The sequence below is a fragment of the Tachyglossus aculeatus genome, unplaced genomic scaffold (genome assembly GCF_015852505.1).
Source record: "Tachyglossus aculeatus isolate mTacAcu1 unplaced genomic scaffold, mTacAcu1.pri scaffold_115_arrow_ctg1, whole genome shotgun sequence".
NCBI lineage: Eukaryota > Metazoa > Chordata > Mammalia > Monotremata > Tachyglossidae > Tachyglossus > Tachyglossus aculeatus.
Window position 1 is genome coordinate 345,050 of NW_024044847.1, and position 19,326 is coordinate 364,375.

General features: G+C 47.5%; 1 non-coding gene across 1 annotated transcript; it reads left to right on the forward strand.

Annotated features, from left to right (window-relative positions):
- Positions 1–17,791: 17,791 nt before the first annotated feature.
- LOC119922636 lies at positions 17,792–17,929 on the forward strand. The gene has a single exon (XR_005448677.1). It is a non-coding gene; the product is annotated as a small nucleolar RNA SNORA7 (small nucleolar RNA).
- Positions 17,930–19,326: the final 1,397 nt, after the last annotated feature.

Consider the following 19,326-nt stretch of genomic DNA (forward strand, 5'->3'; position numbering starts at 1 on the left):
TCATTGTGTGCAGGGAACATGTTCACCAATTCTGATATACTAAGCTTTTCCAAGTGCTTAGTACAATCCTGGTCCCAGAGTAAGTGCTCAATAAATATGATTGATTGAGACTTGAATTCTGGTGCCAGCTCTGCTATTAGCCTGCTTTGTGACCTAGGGGCAGTGACTTAACATCCCTAGGATCTCTCTTCCTTTTACACTCTGAGCCCCTGTGGAACAGGAATTGTGTCTGAACTGATTCTTTTGTTTCTACTCCAGCAAGTGGAACAACTGAGGCACACAACCTCTTAATAAATACAATAATTATATCATTATTTTTAATGACTATGAAAATATAATGACACGCTCTTTAGCATGGCTCTAGGGGTGGGAATGAAAGTTGTAAAATGGGAAGAAGTATGGGAGAAGAGAAGAAAGGATGACTGCAGCTTCATCTCTCTTGTCAAATTCATCCCCTCTCATTAATCCATCTCTCCTTCCTTCCATCCATCCAACTTGCCAACCACTCTTCTATTCATCTATCCATCCAGCCAGCCATCTAGACCACGGAATTGGTAGTCAGAGGTCGCGGGTTCGAATCTCAGTTCTGCCACACGTCGGCCACGTGACCTTGCGCAGGGTCACTTAACTTATCTGTGCCTCAGTTCTGATTAGCTTGTAATTACACCAACACTTAGTATAATGTCTGATATATAGTAGACGCTTCACAAAGGCCATAAGAAAAAGTTACAGCTGGCTGATTGACTGACAGATTGAGTGTCACAGGTTGTGAATTAGACAAAGGTGAAACCATTCACAATGGCTAAAGACTATCATAGAACACAAGAACTGTTGGGATGCTGGGGTGCAAATGTCGCTATTTCCACGGGAGCCCCGAGTGCAGGCACTATCGCTGATGCTGCAGTGACCGGCCCCTTGTGTCCCAGGAGCCTCAGGAACCGCGTGACCTTGTCCAGGCCACGAGGTCCCTGGACAGGGCCTCGAGCCATCCTCCAGGGATCCTACTCTGAGCAGCTTCTGCTCTATCTACAGGGACCAGGGGCCTTGGTAGAGCTTCTCAGGGTCTGAGGGAGAGCGGAGGGGACCGAGGGCTCCTCTCTGTTCCTTCCTGGCTGACCAAACCCACGAGTCTGAAGGGGAAGAGGGTATGATCCCAGAACTGCAGAGGTAAGTGATCCCCAGCCCCACGTTTCCCCGGTGAGAGTGACCGGGGGTGAGTGGGATGGAGAGTCGGGGGTGGGGGAACGAGGATGAGGATGGAACATATGGGGTCAGTATGGGGTCTAAATTGGGGTTCGGACCTGGACCTTAGCCACTAGCGGGGGAGGCGGGCTTGTAGGAGGAGAGTTGTGCCCCAGTTCAGTAACCCCTAACCATCACACACCTCTCTTCCTTCCTCCTCAAACCTCACTACTATGCCAACTACCCATCAGGCTACGGTGCTCCAGCACAGCATCAACACTATGGAGAGTCACTTTGGCCTTCAGTAGTTTCCAGAATCCCTTGCATAACCTAAATGACAGGCAGGGCTGAGAGAGTGTGACCAGCTTTGGATAGCTACAGGCACTATCAGCAATTCCTTCCGGTAAGAATTCTTCCCAAATGTTGGGAGAAGACGAATAGTGTGAACGTTTTTAATCCCTGTCCTCATGGGCTTTCCAGCCGACTGGGCTAGGTTGACACAGTCTAATTTACTATCAATCAGTTAGTCTTGAATCATATTTATTGAGCGCTTATTGTGTGAACTAAGCACTTGGAGAGTAATAATAATAATGATAGTACTTTTTAAGCTCTTCCTATTTCCCAAGCACTGTCCTAAGTGCTGGGGTAGATACAGGTTAAGCAAGTTGAATACAGTACTTGTTGAACATGGGGCTCTCGTGACATAACTGAGGCTCAGTGAAGTTAAATGACCTGCCCAAGGTCACACAGCAGACATGAGGTGGGGCCAGAATTAGAACCCAGGTCCTTCTGACTCCTTCTGACTCAAAATCCCGTGCTCTATCCATTATAAAACAACATAAAAGACCCATTCCCTGCCCCTTCAAGAAGGAAAAAAAAATGAAAAGATGAAACTGAGGCCCAGAGAAGTGAACCTACATGCCCAAGATCCCACAGCAGCAAAGGGACAGAGGCAGGGTTAGAAGCCAAGTCTTCTGACTCCCACTAAGCTAAGTTTGGGAGAGTATAGTAGAACAGAGCTGCTCGCAGTGAAAACGTGAACTCCTGGGCCCGTGTTTTTTTTCCACTAAATGAGGATGGACATGGGTTGATTCACGCTTGAGTTAAGTGAAGTGGGTTTAGAGGGCTGGGAATTGAATCGGAGTAGCTTGTAGGAGTAGGAAGGGGGAATTTAGCAGTGCTCAGAATTCGGAAAGAACTGTGCTCTCTCTGGTTTTGAGTGAATAAGAGAGGCAGTTCCAAGCTAGGATGGAAACGGGAGAGCCGATAGCGAGTAACAACTAGAAAGTTTCTTTGAGAGCTGAGAAGACGTGTTGAACGATGGAAAGGGGGTGAAGTGCAATCATAGGGTGGAGAGACTTCAAGCTGATTGTGAGTTTTTGTTGCTGGCAAAAAGGCACAACTTGTCGTGAGAAGGGGTTGAGGACAGGAGAAAGTTAGGCTGAAACATGCTTTAGGAAAGGACTAGAACAATGATGAGGTATTCATTCATTCATTCAATCATATTTATTGAGCGCTTACTGTGTGCAGAGTACTGTACTAAGCGCTTGGGAAGTACAAGTTGGCAACATACAGAGAGGGTCCCTACCCAACAGTGGGCTCACAGTCTAGTTGATAACTGCCACTCATCTGTATTGAAAAAATCAGTTTTTGATCCCATTTATAGCATTTTGATTTATCATTATGCAAGAGTGTTTGAAAGTTGGCTAATGAATTTCAGGGAAGGAAAAGACAAAACTTTCTAGTAGCAAAGGGGCTGCTTGGCCAGTCATTTCCTTTTATATAAATGTGCATTGCATCACTCAGGTATAGTGAAGCATAAATGAAGTTGCTCTTCTTTTTCAAAGATGAGGCTATTGATGGTGAGAGCCTATCTATGCCTGAGAGTGCATTCAGCTCTGTTCTCTCTCCTACTTAGGTGGGGAGCCCAGTTGTATCTGACCTGATTATCTTTTATCTACTGCAACTTAGTATATACTGTACTTAGCACCTCGTAATGGCTTAACAAATACCATAATTGGTTTTTTACTCTAACCCTCATTTTGGCACCGTTTGCTGATAAAAAAATATATCCTTGCTGTGCTAATCCTTTGGTGTGGTAAAGGACCTTTGTCTGCTGCTTACTTTATCTCCTAGAATCACAAGCCTTGATAAACCTTTGTTCAAGGAGAGAAACGTCTCTTCCAGTGGCTCCTCAATTGACTAATCTGTCTGATTATGTGGCCTCACAAAGCTCACAGCTAGAGTTTTTACACTATTAGATTCTGTGTTGTACTTGAAGAATTTTATTACTGCCTCTCAGCTTGTGTTGAATAATAATGATAATAATGGTATTTGTTAAGTGCTTACTACGTGCCAAGCACTGTTCTAAGCGCTGGAGGGGGGATACAAGGATATCAGGTTGTCCCACCTGGAGCTCACAGGCTCTGTAAAATGTAAAATGGTTCTGTGCCATTTTACAGATGAGGTAACTGAGGCACAGAGAAGTGAAGTGACTTGCCCAAAGTCACACAGCTGAGAAGCGGTGGAACGGGACTAGAACCCACGACCTCTGACTCCCAAGTCCAAACGCTTTCCACTGAGTCAAGTTGCTGCCTTTAAGGTCATTAGCAGGAACAGGTTTGAGGTTTTTGCAGGTAATCATTCTTTTCAGCAAATCCCATCCAGCAGAACAATAATATTGGTCTAGATTATACATTTTGTGCAGTGCACCAAGTGCTAGGTAGAGCCTATCAAGTCATGAGGAAACACCCCCTCTCACAGTTTTAGAGGAAAAACAGGTACTTTATCTCCATTTTACATATGAGAGAATTGGGGCCCAGAGAGGTTGAGTAATTTGTCCTAGGTCACCCAGCGTAATTACTCTATTTATTTTATTTGTACATATTTATTCTATTTATTTTATTTGGTTAATGTGTTTTGTTTTCTTCTGTCTCCCCCTTCTAGACTGTGAGCCCGCTGTTGGGTAGGGACCGTCTCTATATGTTGCCAACTTGTACTTTCCAAGCGCTTAGTACAGTGCTTTGCACACAGTAAGCGCTCAATAAATACTATCGAATGAATGAATGAAGTGGCAGAACAGAAGAAGCACATAGTAAGCTCTCCATAAATACAAATGAAAGAACAAATAGCCTTTGGGGTTGTTTTTGTCGTCTGTCTCCCCCCACCCCCATCCCTCTCAGACTGTGAGCACGTTGTTGGGTAGGGATTGTCTCTATCATTTGCCGAATTCCACTTTCCAAGGGCTTAGTACAGTGTTCTGCACTCAGTAAGCGCTCAATAAATACTACTGAATGAATGAATGAATGCCCACAATCTCTGCTGATGTTTCACGATAAAATGGACATCAACGTGGAAAGTTTTCTATTTTGTACTGAATTAAGACAGGAGGCAGAGCGAAATGATCAGGTAAGGTTCTCTTTCTAGACTGCAAATTGGCTGTGGGGAGGGAACGTGTCTATCAACTCTGTTGTAGTGGAATCTCCCAAGTGCTTAGTACAGTGTTCTGCACACAGTAAGCTCTCAATAAATACCATTAATTGATTAATTGATTGACTGAGGTTCATCCCCTGACAAGGGCATTATCTTGCGATGTGAGTTTCTCTTTGAATGTTTTTAATCCCTGTCTGAAATCAGATCCTATCATGATGCCCAAGGACATCTTGCAGGAGATTTCCAACGTCTCCACGGTGAGAGAATTCCTCGTGCTGGGATTCTCAGAAATCCGGGAGCTGCAGCTAGTCCATACCGCTCTGTTCCTCCTAGTCTACCTGGCAGCCCTGATAGGGAATGGTCACCATAACCGCCATCGATCGGCGCCTCCACAACCCCATGTACTTCCTCCTTCCCGTACACCTATACAGATTCTTAGCTGTCTTACAGGGTTCAAATAAAACGCTGGACGTTGATGCATTGTCAAAGTCTGGGAGAGTGGCGGCTGAGACTGAAGTAGGACTGAAAATCCAGTTTTGGGGAGGCATCATGGCTTAAAGGAAGGGGAGTCTCTGTAGACTGTAAGCTTACTGTGGGCAGGGAATGTTTTTAACATCTCTGTTAAACTGAACTGTCCCAAGTGTTTAGTCAGTAAATCCTGTTTTGGAGCGATTCTAATCTCTGCTCTGCCACTTGTCTTTTGTATGACCTTGGTCGAACCACTTAACATCTCCGTGCCTCAGTTACCTCATCTGCAAAACGGAGATTAAGACTGTGAACCCCATTTGGAACAACCCAATTACCTTGTATCAACCCCAGTGCTTAGAACAGTGCTTCGCATATAGCAAGTGATTAACAAAGACCATAATTGTTTCTGAATTTTATCATGGCCTAAAGAAATGGGAATCGTCCTAGACTGTAAGCTCACTGTAGACAAGGAACGTGTCTACCAACTGTCTCATATTGAACTTTTTCATGTGCTTAGTACAGTGCTGGGACCAGAGTAAGTGCTCAATAAATATTATTGATTGACTGATTGAGACGAGTTCTGAGGCCAGCTCTGCTACTGGCCTTCTGTGGGACCAAGGAGCAGTAACTTAACATCCTTAGTATCTCTCTTCCTCCTACACTCTGAGCACCTGTGAGACAGGAATTGTGTCTGAACTGATCCTTTTGTTTCTACTCCAGGAGTGAAACGATTTAGGCACACAACCTCTTAATTAATACAATAATGATATCATTATTAGTAATGTCTATGAAAATGTAATGATACACTCTTTAGCATGACTCCGAGGGTGGGAGTCCTTCCAGGACTTCACCCCCAAATCTTGGGAGGATGCAAGAGAGAAGCAGCGTGGCCTAGCGGATATAGCATAGGCTGGGAGTCAGAGGACATGGGTTCTAATAATGGCTCCACCTCTTTTTATTTTTTAATGGTATTCTTTATGTGCTTACTATGTGTTAAACATTGGTCTAAGCACTGGGCAAGTTAATCAGGCTGGATACAATCCCTGTACCTCATAAGGCTCACAGTCTGAACAGGAAGGAGAACAGGAGAACTGAGTCACAGAGAAGATAAGTGACTTGTCCAAGGTCACACAGCAAGTAATTGGCAAAACTGGAATTAGAGCCCAGGCCCATGCTCTTTCAACTGAGCCAGGCTGCTTCTCTTCCAAGTGATTTGGGGCAAGTCATTTCGCTTCTCTGTGCCTCAGTTCCTTCATCTGTAAGATGGGGACTGAGACTGTGAGCCCTGAGCGGTTCTGGGACTGCAACCCACCCAATTTTCTTGAATTCACCCCAAAGCTTAGTAGAGTGCCAGGCCATAGTGAGAGCTTAAGAAACACCATAAAAAGAGAAATAAAATAATGATCGTATTTGTTGAGTACTTACTATGTGTCAAGCACGGTTTAGGTATGATCCCTGCCTTCAAAGACTTCCCAATATAATAGATTAGATAGGCAAAATGCCGTTAACAACTGGGAGGAGAAAAGAATGGAACAATGTATATGCAGGTGAGAAGTAGCCTGGCGTAGTAGAAAGAGCACGGTCGTGGTAGTCAGAGGTCGTGAGTTCTAATCCCAACTCTTCCACTTGTTGTGTGACTGGGCAAGTCACTTAATTTCGGTGTGCCTCCTTTACCTAATCTGTAAATTGGAGATTAAGACTATGAGCCCAGGTGGGACAACCTGATCACCTCCTATCTCCCCCAGTGCATAGAACAGTGCTTGGCACATCGTAAGCACTTAACAAAACCTATCATTATTATAATTAGTGCTTCATAATCATATTTCTGAGTGCTTAATATGTGCAGAACCTTACACTGAGTGCTGAGGAGAGTACCCTACTAAAGAATTTGTAGATATGTTCCCTGACCACAAGGAGCTCACCATCTAGGGGCGAAGCAGACACTAATCAGTCAACCAATAGGAGACGTTTATTGAGCACTTACTGTGTGCAGAGCACTCTACTAAATGCTAGGAGGAATAAAATATGAAAGAGTTGGCAGACATGTTTTCTCAAGGAGCTTACAGTCTAGAATAATGACCCTTACCTTCATCAGCAATATTCTGATGGTCTGCAGATGCATTAGGTCTGGTGCTGGTCACTGATGGATGGTGAGAAGAAGTGAATTAGTTAAATCCTCCTTGAGAGGATGGAATTCCAGAGGGTTTTGAGCATGGGATATATTCGGGCTGGGGAACTTAAAAGGGTGGATTTCCAGGGCCAAAGAAAGGCTGGGAGGAGGAAGCATCTAAAATGAGTCACGCTAAGAAGGTTATTTTTGCAGGGTTTGTTGAATAAAGCAGATAATGACGAGGAGAGTTAGAACAGGCGGATTACACTGAAGCCAGTGATCAGGCATTCACTGAAGTCAACGCAACTACAGTCTGTTATTCCTCTAGTCTGTAAACTCGTTGTGGGCAGGGACTGTCTCTTTATCATTCTATTGTACTCTCCCCAGCATTTAGTACAGTGCTCTGCACACAGTACGTGCTTAATATTACAGAACGAATTTATTTCCCACTTTACAGGAGCTGCTGCAATAAAGTTCCCTATGCTAGAAGCTGTGTTCGTTTGTGTGTGTATGTGTGTGCACGCAAAGTATTGGGTAGTGGAAACAGCGAACAAGTTCAGGCAGTTGAAGACGAAGATAGAAAAAGATCCCCTTTCAGACTGTAAACTCGATGTGGGCAGGGAATGTGTCTACCAACTCTGTTGGGGTGGCAGAGGGAAGACAATTTCAGGAAATCCCTTTAAATCAACCAAAATAATGTGAAAATCTGCATCTTTCCTTATCCCTGCCAGATAAGGAACTCAAAGATCATTTTGGATTCTATAACTGTCTCCTTTCCATAGAGAATCACTAACAAAGATCCTGTAAGTTTCTTCACTCATCCCATCAATGGACTCTAACTTTGGCTCGTCCCTCATCAGCTGCGTAAAGTCAATGCTCCCTCGCAAAAATGCCCAACGCCTACACGGTGAGGAAATTCCTCCTGCTGGATTTCTCGGAGGTCTGCGAGCAGCAGCTGGTCTAGACCGCGTTGTTCTTCCTGATCTACCTAGCGGTCCTGACGGGGAATCTCCTCAACGTCGTCTTCACCACCCTCGACCGACACTACCACATCCCATGTACTTCTTCCTCAGGAACTTGTCTCCCATCGGCCCCTTCCTCATCTCCATCACTGTCCCCAAATTCTTCACCATTTCCTTGACTAATAACAGCTCCATCCCCTTCCTGGGCTGCGTGGCCCAGCTCTTATTGGTGATCTTGTTTGCCGCTTCGGAGTATTTTATCCTCACAGTGATGTCCTACAACCGCTACGTCGCCATCTGCCACCCCCTGCACTACGTGGCCATCATGGACTAAGGGGCCTGTGAGAAGATGGCCTCCGCCTTCTGGCTCAGTGAAGGGCTGTTTGGGGGCCTATTTTCAGCAGGTCCAACGTCGTTCAGCAATTCCTCTGAGACGTACTCTCCTTGCTGAAGATCTGAAGCCGCCCTCAGACTCCTCCTAGATGCTGGACCTGTTGGTGTCCATGTTCTATGCCCTGAACACCCTCATCTACAGCCGGAGGAACCGGGACATGAAGACCGCCATCGGAAGAGTCATAAAGGGGAGATTTTCCCACCTTTTCCTCTGGAAAAAACCTGTTCTCTTTGTGTTGATATTGCCATCACTCACGTCACTAAGTCACCCTACAGAGGAGTGCATATGAACAGTTGTTTTTTTTTCTGGCTGAGAGAAGACTTTCTCAGAGTACGGTGGGACGTCTGATAATTTCAGTGTATGATGGACAATCCTGCCTCAGAGGGCATTGCTCTGGTGTTGATACAAGCTAACAGCTTGGCCACAGTTTATATCCCACAAGGGGCTCAAACTTCATCCCCGTTTTACAAAACAGGGAACTAAAACCACAGAGAAATGAAGTGACTTGCCCTAGGTTCCGGAGCAGACAAGTGGTGGAGCCGGTATTAACACCCAGGTCCTTCTGACTCCCAGGCCTGAGTTCTATCCACTTGTCCACGCTGCATCTCTTGGGTAAGTCATTTAACCTTCATAATTAACAAAATTATTTTTCCTTCCCAGACCACTGAAGCTCTCCAAAATCTATCAGTCTCACGTGATGTGGAAAAATTTCCTCCTTGTGTTGCATTCCTTAGTATCAGTGTCTTCTTCTCAATAAAGCTTTTCTATCCGACTTGCTACTTTTCCTTTTTGAGAGTGAACGTTTTATCAGTGCTGTGACTTGTGAAGTGAAGAGGTGTGATCTAGGGGAAAGAGCATGGGCCTAAGAGTCATTCATTCAATCGTTTTATTGAGTGTTTACCGAGTGCAGAACATTGTTGTCATTCATGTCAGAGCACCTGGGCAGACTGTACTGCTCATCTAAACTGCCAAGGCTGTGCCACATTTCCAAAACCCGGCAGGCAGCTGCATGGGAGAGACCGTTGTGCAGTGGATAACAATAATGAAAATAATAATGGTATTTGTTAAGCTCTTACTATGTACCAGACACTGTACTAAGCACGGCGGTGGATACAAGCCAATCAGGATGGAGGGGCCTGTGATGGTTGGGGTAACTTCACTGGACAAGGCCCCCCTCCTGCATGCCCCCTGTCCTGTCAGTGGATGCGGTCCTGGACTAAACCGCAACATAGGACCCGAGTGTGAGCATCTCCATAGATTGGTTCTGACTCTTCATTCCGCCTCCTTGTCTCTCCCTGTTCCTCCATCCCCCCTCCACAAATGTCACTCTCAGTGGAGCACTGTGGGTCTGAGGAGCCCTGACCTCCATCTGCCCTTGGTCTTCTGTGTGGGGCAGGTCACGAAGTCTCCAAAAACCTGGTTACCGCACTTGGCACACAAGAGGTGCTCAATAATAATAATAATAATAATAATAATAATAATAATGGCATTTGTTAAGCACTTACTATGTGCAGAGCACTGTTCAATTGCAGTGATGGTCTACTGGATGGATGGATGAATTGATGAATGAGTAGATGGTTGGATGAGAGCAGATGGATCCGAGCAGTTGCTTGGGTTCTGTATCCATCTTTTTCTCCCCTTCTTCCATTGGTCGTACCTACCTTAAGAGTGCGCCCTATTCACCACCTCTTCAAAGCTTTACTGAAGGATATTTCCTCCAAGAAGCGTTCCCTGGCTAAGTCCTCTTTTCCTTTTCTTCACACCCTTCTGCGTTGCTCTGGCTTGCTCTCTTTTATTAATCCCCCGCCCAGCCCCACATTACTTATGTCCATATCCGTAATATATTTATTCATATTAATACCTGTCTCCCACTCCAGACTGTAAGCTCACTGTGGGCAGAGAATGTATCTGTTATATTGTTATACTATACTCTCCCAAGTGCTTAGTACAGTGCTCTGCACTCCATAAGCAATACATACGATTGACTGAATCCTAAATTATTTTTATTAATTATCATCATCATCATCATCATCATCATCATCATCAATTGTATTTATTGAGAGCTTACTGTGTGCAGAGCACTGTACTAAGCGCTTGGGAAGTACAAGTTGGCAACATATAGAGACATTCCCTATCACACTGTGGGCTCACAGTCTAAAAAGGGGAGACAAAGAACAAAACGAAACATACTAACAAAATAAAGTAAATAGAATAGATATGTACAAGTAAAATAAATAAATAAATAGAGTAACAAATATGTACAAACATATATACATATATACAGGTGCAGTGGGGAAGGGAAGGTGGTAAGATGGGGGGATGGTGAGGGGGACGAGGGGGCGAGGAAGGAAGGGGCTCAGTCTGGGAAGGCCTCCTGGAGTAGGTGAGCTCTCAGTAGGGCCTTGAAGGGAGGAAGATAGCTAGTTTGGCGGATGGGCAGAGGGAGGGCATTCCAGGCCCGCCGGATGACGTGGGCCGGGGGTCGATTTCGGGACAGGCGAGACCGAGGTACGGTGAGGAGATTAGCGGCAGAGGAGCGGAGGGTGCGGGGTGGGCTGTAGAAGGAGAGAAGGGAGGTGAGGTAGGAGGGGGCGAGATGATGGAGAGCCTTGAAGCCCAGGGTGAGGAGTTTCTGCCTGATTGATTGGTAGCCACTGGAGATTTTTGAGGAGGGGAATAACATGCCCAGAGCATTTCTGGACAAAGACAATCCGGGCAGCAGAATGAAGTATGGATTGAAGTGGGGAGAGACACGAGGATGGAAGATCAGAGAGAAGGCTGATACAGTAGTCCAGACGGGATAGGATGAGAGCTTGAACGAGAAGGGTAGCGGTGTGGATGGAGAGGAAAGGGCGGATCTTGGCAATGTTGCAGAGCTGAGACCGGCAGGTTTTGGTGAAGGATTGGATGTGAGGGGTGAACGAGAGAGCGGAGTCGAGGATGACACCAAGGTTGCGGGCTTGTGAGACGGGAAGGATGGTAGTGCCGTCAACAGAGATGGGATAGTCAGGGAGAGGGCAGGGTTTGGGAGGGAAGACAAGGAGTTCAGTCTTGGACATGTTGCGTTTTAGGTGGCGGGCAGACATCCAGATGGAGATGTCCTGAAGGCAGGAGGAGATGCGAGCTTGGAGAGAGGGGGAGAGAGCAGGGGCAGAGATGTAGATCTGGGTGTCATCAGCGTAGAGATGATAGTTGAAGCCGTGGGAGCGAATGAGGTCACCGAGGGAGTGCGTGTAGATCGTGAACAGAAGGGGACCAAGCACTGAACCTTGGGGAACCCCCACAGTATGGGGATGGGAGGGGGAGGAGGAGCCTGCTAAAGAGACTGAGAATGAACGACCGGAGAGATAAGAGGAAAACCAGGAGAGGACGGAGTCTGTGAAGCCAAGGTCAGATAGCGTGTTGAGGAGAAGGGGGTGGTCCACAGTGTCGAAGGCAGCTGAGAGGTCGAAGAGGATTAGTATCGAGTATGAGCCGTTGGATTTTGCAAGCAGGCGGTCATTGGTGACCTTTGAGAGGGCGGTTTCCGTGGAATGTAGGGGACGAAAGCCAGACTGGAGGGGGTCGAGGAGAGTGTCGTTGTTGAGGAATTCGAGGCAGCGCGTGTAGACAACTCGTTCAAGGAGTTTGGAAAGTAATGGTAGGAGGGATATGGTACGATAACTAGAAGGTGAGGTGGGGTCAAGAGAGGGTTTTATTAGGATGGGATAGACATGGGCATGTTTGAAGGCAGAGGGGAAGGAACCAGTGGAGAGTGAGCGGTTGAAGATGGAAGGTACGGAGGGGAGAAGGGATGGAGCAAGAGATTTCATGAGATGAGAGGGAATGGGGTCATAAGCACAGGTGGCCGGAGTAGTACTTGAGAGGAGGGATGAGAGCTTCTGAGGATACTGCTGGGAATGATGGGAGAGTAGCAGAGAGTATTGAGAGCCGGGGGGTTGGAGAAGGGGGGGAAGTGACTGTGGGGATGTCGGACCTGATGGATTTAATTTTGTCAAAGAAGTAGGAGGCCAATTCGTTCGGGGTGACGGAACGAGGAGGGGGAGGAACCGGGGGTCTGAGAAGGGAGTTGAATGTACGGAAGAGCTGGCGGGGGCAATGGGCATGGGTGTCAATAAGGGAGGAGAAATAGTTTTGTCTGGCAGAGGAGAGGGCTGAGTTAAGGCAGAAAAGGATAAAGCTGTAGTGAACGAGGTTGGCATGGTGTTTAGACTTTCGCCAGCAGCGATCGGCAGCTCGAGCATAATAGCGAAGGAGGCGGACAGTGGCTGTGATCCAGGGCTGTGGGTTAGTGGTACGAGAGCGGAGAAGGGAAAGGGGAGCAAGTGAGCCTAGCTGAGTAGAAAGGATAGAGTTGAGAGCAGTAATCTGATCATCAAGACTGGGTAGAGAGGAGAGGGCGGCGAGGTGGGGTGTGAGGCGCTCCGAAAGTTGGATGGGGTCAAGAGAGCGGAGATCTCTTCGAAGGAGTAATATGGATTTGCAGGGGAAAGGAGTGTGAGTGAGGATGCAGGTGAGAAGATTATGATCAGAGAGAGGGATTTCAGAGTTGGTGATGGTAGACACAGTGCAGCGATAGGAGATGATGAGGTCGATGGTATGACCAAGTTGGTGAGTGGGTGAGGTGGGGTGGAGGAAGAGGTTGGCAGTGTCGAAGAGAGATGGAAGGCGGGCGGCAGAGGAGTCATCAGGGATATCCATGTGGATGTTGAAGTCTCCGGGGATCAGAGTGGGCAGGGAGAAGGAGAGAAGGAAGGTGAGGAAGGGGTCAAAGTCGTTAAAGAAGTTGGAAGTGGGGCCGGGAGGGCGGTAGATGACGGCTACTAGAATCTGGAGGGGGTGGTAGAGGCGAATAATGTGGGCTTCAAAGGAAGGGAAGGAAAGGGAAGGGGGAGGAGGGATAGTGCGAAAGCGACATTGTGAGGCGAGAAGGAAGCCAACACCTCCTCCTTTTCCGGAGACTCTGGGGGAGTGGGAGAAGAAGAGGCCTCCACTGGAGAGAGCAGCAGAAGAGACCGTGTCGTCTGGAGACAGCCATGTTTCAGTTAGGGCGAGGAGGAATAGAGAGCTGGAAAGGAATTGGTCCAGGATGAAAGGGATCTTACTTAAAATGGAGTGGGAGTTCCAGAGGCCACACTTGGCAGCAGCTGTTGAGGGAGGGGAGGGAGGGGGAAGGGTGCGAGGGGTGGGGAGGGTTTGGATTGGGATGAGTTGGCGGGGGCCTGGGCGGGGAGAGTGGGAAGAGGGGTGGCGATGGAAAAGGAGAACAGGGATGCGGTGGGGACGGGGAGAAGAGGAGGGATGGGGCCGGGAGGGAGGAGTGCAGGACTGGCGCTGGTACAGCGGGATCCTTGGTAGGGGTGAGGGGGAGTGGTCTTGGTGGGTGAGAGAGAGGGAAAAAGCTGGGTGGGAGAGGGGAAGGGGAAGGAAAGGTATGGGAATGGCAGTTGGGAGCAAGGGAATTAAAAGTTCATGGTGAGGTCAGCAGGGCGAGTGACAGTAAAGCGGGAGGTTAACAATTGAGATGCAGAAGCAATAAAACAGTAGCAATGATATAAGTAGGCGATGGCATCACAGGGTGTAGTTAAACAATCAATATGCTATGGCAATAATAAAATTGGCAGATAATGATGTCACAGAGAGCACATACAAACTATTATGTGCTGGAGTCGGGTGGGCCTGTTAAGGGGGGTCAGGGAGCAGAGATACCCGGGGAGAGGAGCGAACAGCCAACTAGCATGGGAGGGCTGAGGAGGTGCGAATGAGGTTGTCGTTAATGTAACATGGTGCTAACAAGGGCCTTTTACCTGGGGTGCGGGGGGAGAGTCAGTCAGGACCGGACCGGGAGGGGGAGATGGGGGGCACTTTAAGGAAGGTCGCTTACGTCGGGGAGGGGGGGGGGGGGGTGGAAGCAGGGGGCGTCTATGGGGGCGCTTGGAGGAGGGGAGCCTTCCGGGAGCAACAGGGGTGTGATGGCGGGCGGGCAGGCGGGCGGGCCTTTCGGGAACGGAGTCCCGGGCGTCTATGGCGGCGCTCTGAGGAGAGGATCCTTCCGGTGGCAGAAAGGCCGCGCAAGGCCATCCTCAGTCAAAGTATTTATTGAGCACTTACTGTGTACTGAGCACTCTACTAAAATCTTGTTGAGAGTACAATACAACAAAATCAGCCAGCACGTTCCCTGCCCATAACAAACTGGCAGCCTAGAAGACCATCCAATTGAATATTTGGTCAGGACACTGGATAAAATCACCCAGATCTGGGACAGTTGGGGGCTGAAATGTCCCTGTAAGTAGATCGGGATTCCTCAGGGATTCCCTCCTACCCCCAATACTTTAGGAAAAATCAAAGAAATGCAGGGAATCATTTTGGTCCATCCATCCAGATTCTAATCCCTGCTCTGCCACTAGTCTCCTTTGTGTCCTTGGACAAGTCCCTTCACTTCTCTGGTCCTCTGTTACCTCATCTGTAAAATGGGGATTGAGACTGTGAACCCCACTTGGGGCGGGCGACTGTGTCCAACCCGATTTATTATTATCACGAATCCACCTGGAAGATACTCTAGAAAGCAACCACAAGATCCCTCTAAATATACTGTTGCAAGACTCTGCAGGGGGTAAGTGGATCTAACCCAGGAAGTATATATTCATGGGCTCCTGATCACAATCATAATGAATTATCAGAATCATAATTATCAACATTATCATTATAGTCTTTATTTACAATTTACATGCTAAAGTCTGTAGCAAGTGCTGAGTAGAAACAGAACAATCAGCTCAGACAAAGTCTCTGGCCTTAATAGGCTCAGAATATAAGAGCAAGTGAAAGCATGTATCATATCCTCATGTTACGAAGAGATCCATACAATTGATTGATCCAGAGAGGTTAGGTTGGTAACCTAATGTCACCCAGCTAGTCAGTGACAGGGTTGGCATTAGAAGTCAAGTGTCATGTCTCCCAGTGGCATTAGCAATCCCCTCTAGTCTGTAAGCTCCTTTAGGGCATGAGACATGCCTACCAACCAAATCTTTTCTTTATCTTCCAATTCAAACTCCATCCTCCCCTGGATTATCCACCACTCGTCCTGTCTCACAAGCACATAACATTGGCAGTATCCTCGATTCCTCTCTCTCATTCAAACCACAAATTCAATCCATCACTAAATCCTGTTGGTTCCACCTTCACAACAACACTAAAATCTGCCCTTTCCTCTTCATCCGAACTGCTACCACGTTACTCCAATCTCTTATTCTACCCCACCTTAATTACTTTAACAGCCTCCTTACTTACCTTTCCTGTCTCCCGTCTCTCCGGACTCTGGTCCATACTTCACTCTGCTGCCTGGATCCTTTTTTTTTTTATAAAAGTCCATTCCTCGAGAACCTCCAGCAGTTACCCATGCACCTCCACATCAAATAGAAACTCCTCACCACTGGCTTTAAAACACTCAATAACTTGCCTCCTCTTACCTTAAGTTGCTACTCTCCTACTACAGCTGAGACAGCACGCTTTGCTCCTGTAGTGAATATGATTGATTGACTGATGGATTGCATATCAGCACAATGAAACGGACATTTCGACATATAGAGGAGTCTGACGTAATCTCCTTTTTAAGACTGTCTACAGAGCAGTTTTCATGTCCTCGTTCCTCAGGTTGTAGATGAGGAGGTTCAGGGCCGGGGACATGACGTTGAAGATCACAGGCATCATCAGGTCGAACAGTGAGGAAGAGTGTGAGGGAGGCCTGAGATAGCCAAACACGCCTGTGAAGAGGAAGATGGTGACGACGACGAGATGCAGCAGGCACTTGGAGAAGGCTTTGGCCCGGCTCTCGGCGACCGGCATCGTCAGCACCGCCTGGAAGGCATGCAAGTGGGAGATGAAAATAGAAATGGAATCTAAGGCACCTATGGTTAGTCCAAATGTCACGCTCACATCAATGGCGGAGTGGTCTTCAGAGCAGGTGATCTTCTGCAGCGAGGGGACGTCACAGAAGAACTGCTGGACAACGTTGGACCCGCAGAAGGACAAGGAGAAGGTCGAAGCTGAAAGCAAGACCCCGAACAGCCCTCTGCTGAGCCAGGAGGAGGTTGTAATCTTCCCGGAAGCCACTGGTTTCATGAGGTCCTCATAGCGCAGGTGGAGTTAGATGACGGCGTAGCGGTCGTAAGACATCACGGTGAGGACGACAAACTTCCAGGCAGGAAACAGGACCCCCGGGAAGAACTGGGTGGCACAGCTCAAGAAGGAGATGGATTGGCAGTTTGTCAAGGAGATGGTGACAGATTTGGGGACGGTGACAGAGATGAAGCAGAGATCGATGAAGGACAGGTTCCTGAGGAAGAAGCACATGGGGGTGTGGAGGCACCCGTCGAGGGTGCTGAAAGCGACAGTGAGAGGATTCCCTGTCAGGGTCGTCAGGTAGACCAGGAGGAACAGCGTGGTGTGGAACAGCTATAGCTCCAGGACCTCCGAGAAACCCAGCAGGACGAATTTCCTCACCGTGGAGATGTGGACATTTCTGAGGCATGATGTCGACTCCTTGCACAGGACGAGGTAATACTTCAATTTATAGGCCTTGATAGCGACGATGAAGGAATCAACATTAATTCCCATAGGAGTAAATCAATCATTTATATGTACTGAGCACCTACAGAGTTCAATAGTATTAGTACAATACTATTCCTTCTGTCAAGGAATTCCTGATCCCTTCTGTCAAGGAATTCCAAGCTCACAGACTTGTAGGAGTGGCATAGTGTAATGGAAAGGGCCCAGTCCTCGGAGTCGGAGGACTTGGGTTCTAATTCTGGCTCTACCACCTGCCGGTTGTGTGACCTTGGGCAGCATACATAACTTCTCTGAGCCTCAGATTCCTCATCTATAAAATGGAAATCCAAGGCCTCTTTGCCCTGCTACTGAGACTGTGAGTCTACCTGATTACTGTGAATCTACACCTGTACATACTACTGTACTTGGTGTATAGTTAGCATTTAACAAGAGCCGCAAGTATCATTATTATTTGGGCAGAAACTAAAATAAATTGCAGATAGGAGACTACCAGAGAGCATAGAGATGAACTAATGTGAAATGTTGTAGGTCAATCAACGCATTGATTGAGCAGTTACTGTGTGCAGAACACTTGTACTAAATGCTCAGGTGAGTCCACCACAATGGAGTTGGTAGGTACGTTCCTTGCCTACTACGACACTATAGTGTAGAAGTGATTTTATACCCAAATATCCTCAGCCCCTTTCAGGATCGCACCTGAAGAGCTTCCAGTACTCTACCAGTCTCGTCTATGGGAGGGAGAGTCAAGCAGAGGCCTACCCATTCCATTCCTAGCTTGGGCAGTGGCTGGCAAGTGGAAGGCAATCTGCTACAACTCAAAACTCACCTGTGCGGGACAGCAACGGCATGGGAAAGAGTCGAGGGCTGAATCACAAGTTTACTACATGGAAGAAGGCAATGGTAAACTACTTCTTTATGTTTACCATGAAAACTCTATGGATACAAATACCAGAATGACTACTGATAGTTTATCTGTAAAGTCACCTTCCGTGGATGAAAACCTGAGTCTCTGCTATTGTGTTTGATTCACACTTTGATCATTTGTCCATCTGCCTTTGACTCTTTCCCATGCTGCTGCTGCTGCCCAGCACAGGTAAGTCAACTTTGTCTGACAATTCCGCTTAGACATTTCTGTTATGGGTAATTTTAGAGAGAGTATCTCTCGGTGGCATAGATCTAAGCTACATTAGCGTACACAAACTCTCCTGCCATGGTAAGGGATTGATTCATAGGAGAGCCTCCGTTCAGAAGAATTGACGATGGTACCGGGGTTTTTCCCAGAATCAGTCACCCTCTCTCATCCCTGACAAACATTGTTGACATCCAGGAAACACTGAGCCGAAGTGACCGTAGCATCGTGACGTTGCTCAGTTGTAGTACCGGAGTCTGGAGGGTGATTGCCATGGTAGCCAGGGTGGGGATGCTGGAGGGTGACGAGGTGTGTCAGTGATGGGGCCACTGGTGGTTAGAGCACGGGCCTGGGAGTCAGATGGCTGTGGGTTCGAATCCCGCCTCCCTCACAAGTCTGTTGTGTCAATTTGGGTAAGTCACTTCACTTCCCTGTGCCTCGGTTACCTCATCTGTAAAATGGGGATAAGAGTGTGAGCCCCATGGTGGACAGGGACTGTGTCCAGCCTGATTGACTTGTATCTAACCTAACGCTTAGAACAATGTTCACTAAGCACTTAACATGTACCAAAATCATTTATGATTTATTATTGCTGGCAAGCCTTTCCCCTCTTACAAGCCTGCCCTGTCTGGGGTACGGTCTTGGTCTGAACTTGTCTCTCCCCCCTTCTAGGCTGTGAGCCTCTTGTGTGCAGGGATTGTCTCTAATTTGTTGCTGAATTGTACTTTCCAAGTGCTCAGTTCAGTGCTCTGCACACAGTAAGCGCTCAATAAATATGATTGAATGAATGGATGAACTCTAACCTTTCCCCGAGTGGGATAATCTCCCCACATGGCTCCATCTCTGGCTTCACCCTTTTGGTTCCATCCTACCTCTTTCCACTCCCACTCACTCTCACCAGGGCAACTGGGGCTGGTGGAGGGCACTGACCTCCTCTAGACTGGGCTGGTCTTCGCTTTCTCCTCGGATTCCTGGGTTCGGTCAGCCACAAAGGGACGGACAGAAGACCTCAGCCACTCTCCGCTCTCCCATGGATGCTGACCTGCTCTCTAGAAGGCCCCGTCCCCGTAGATAAAGCAGTTAC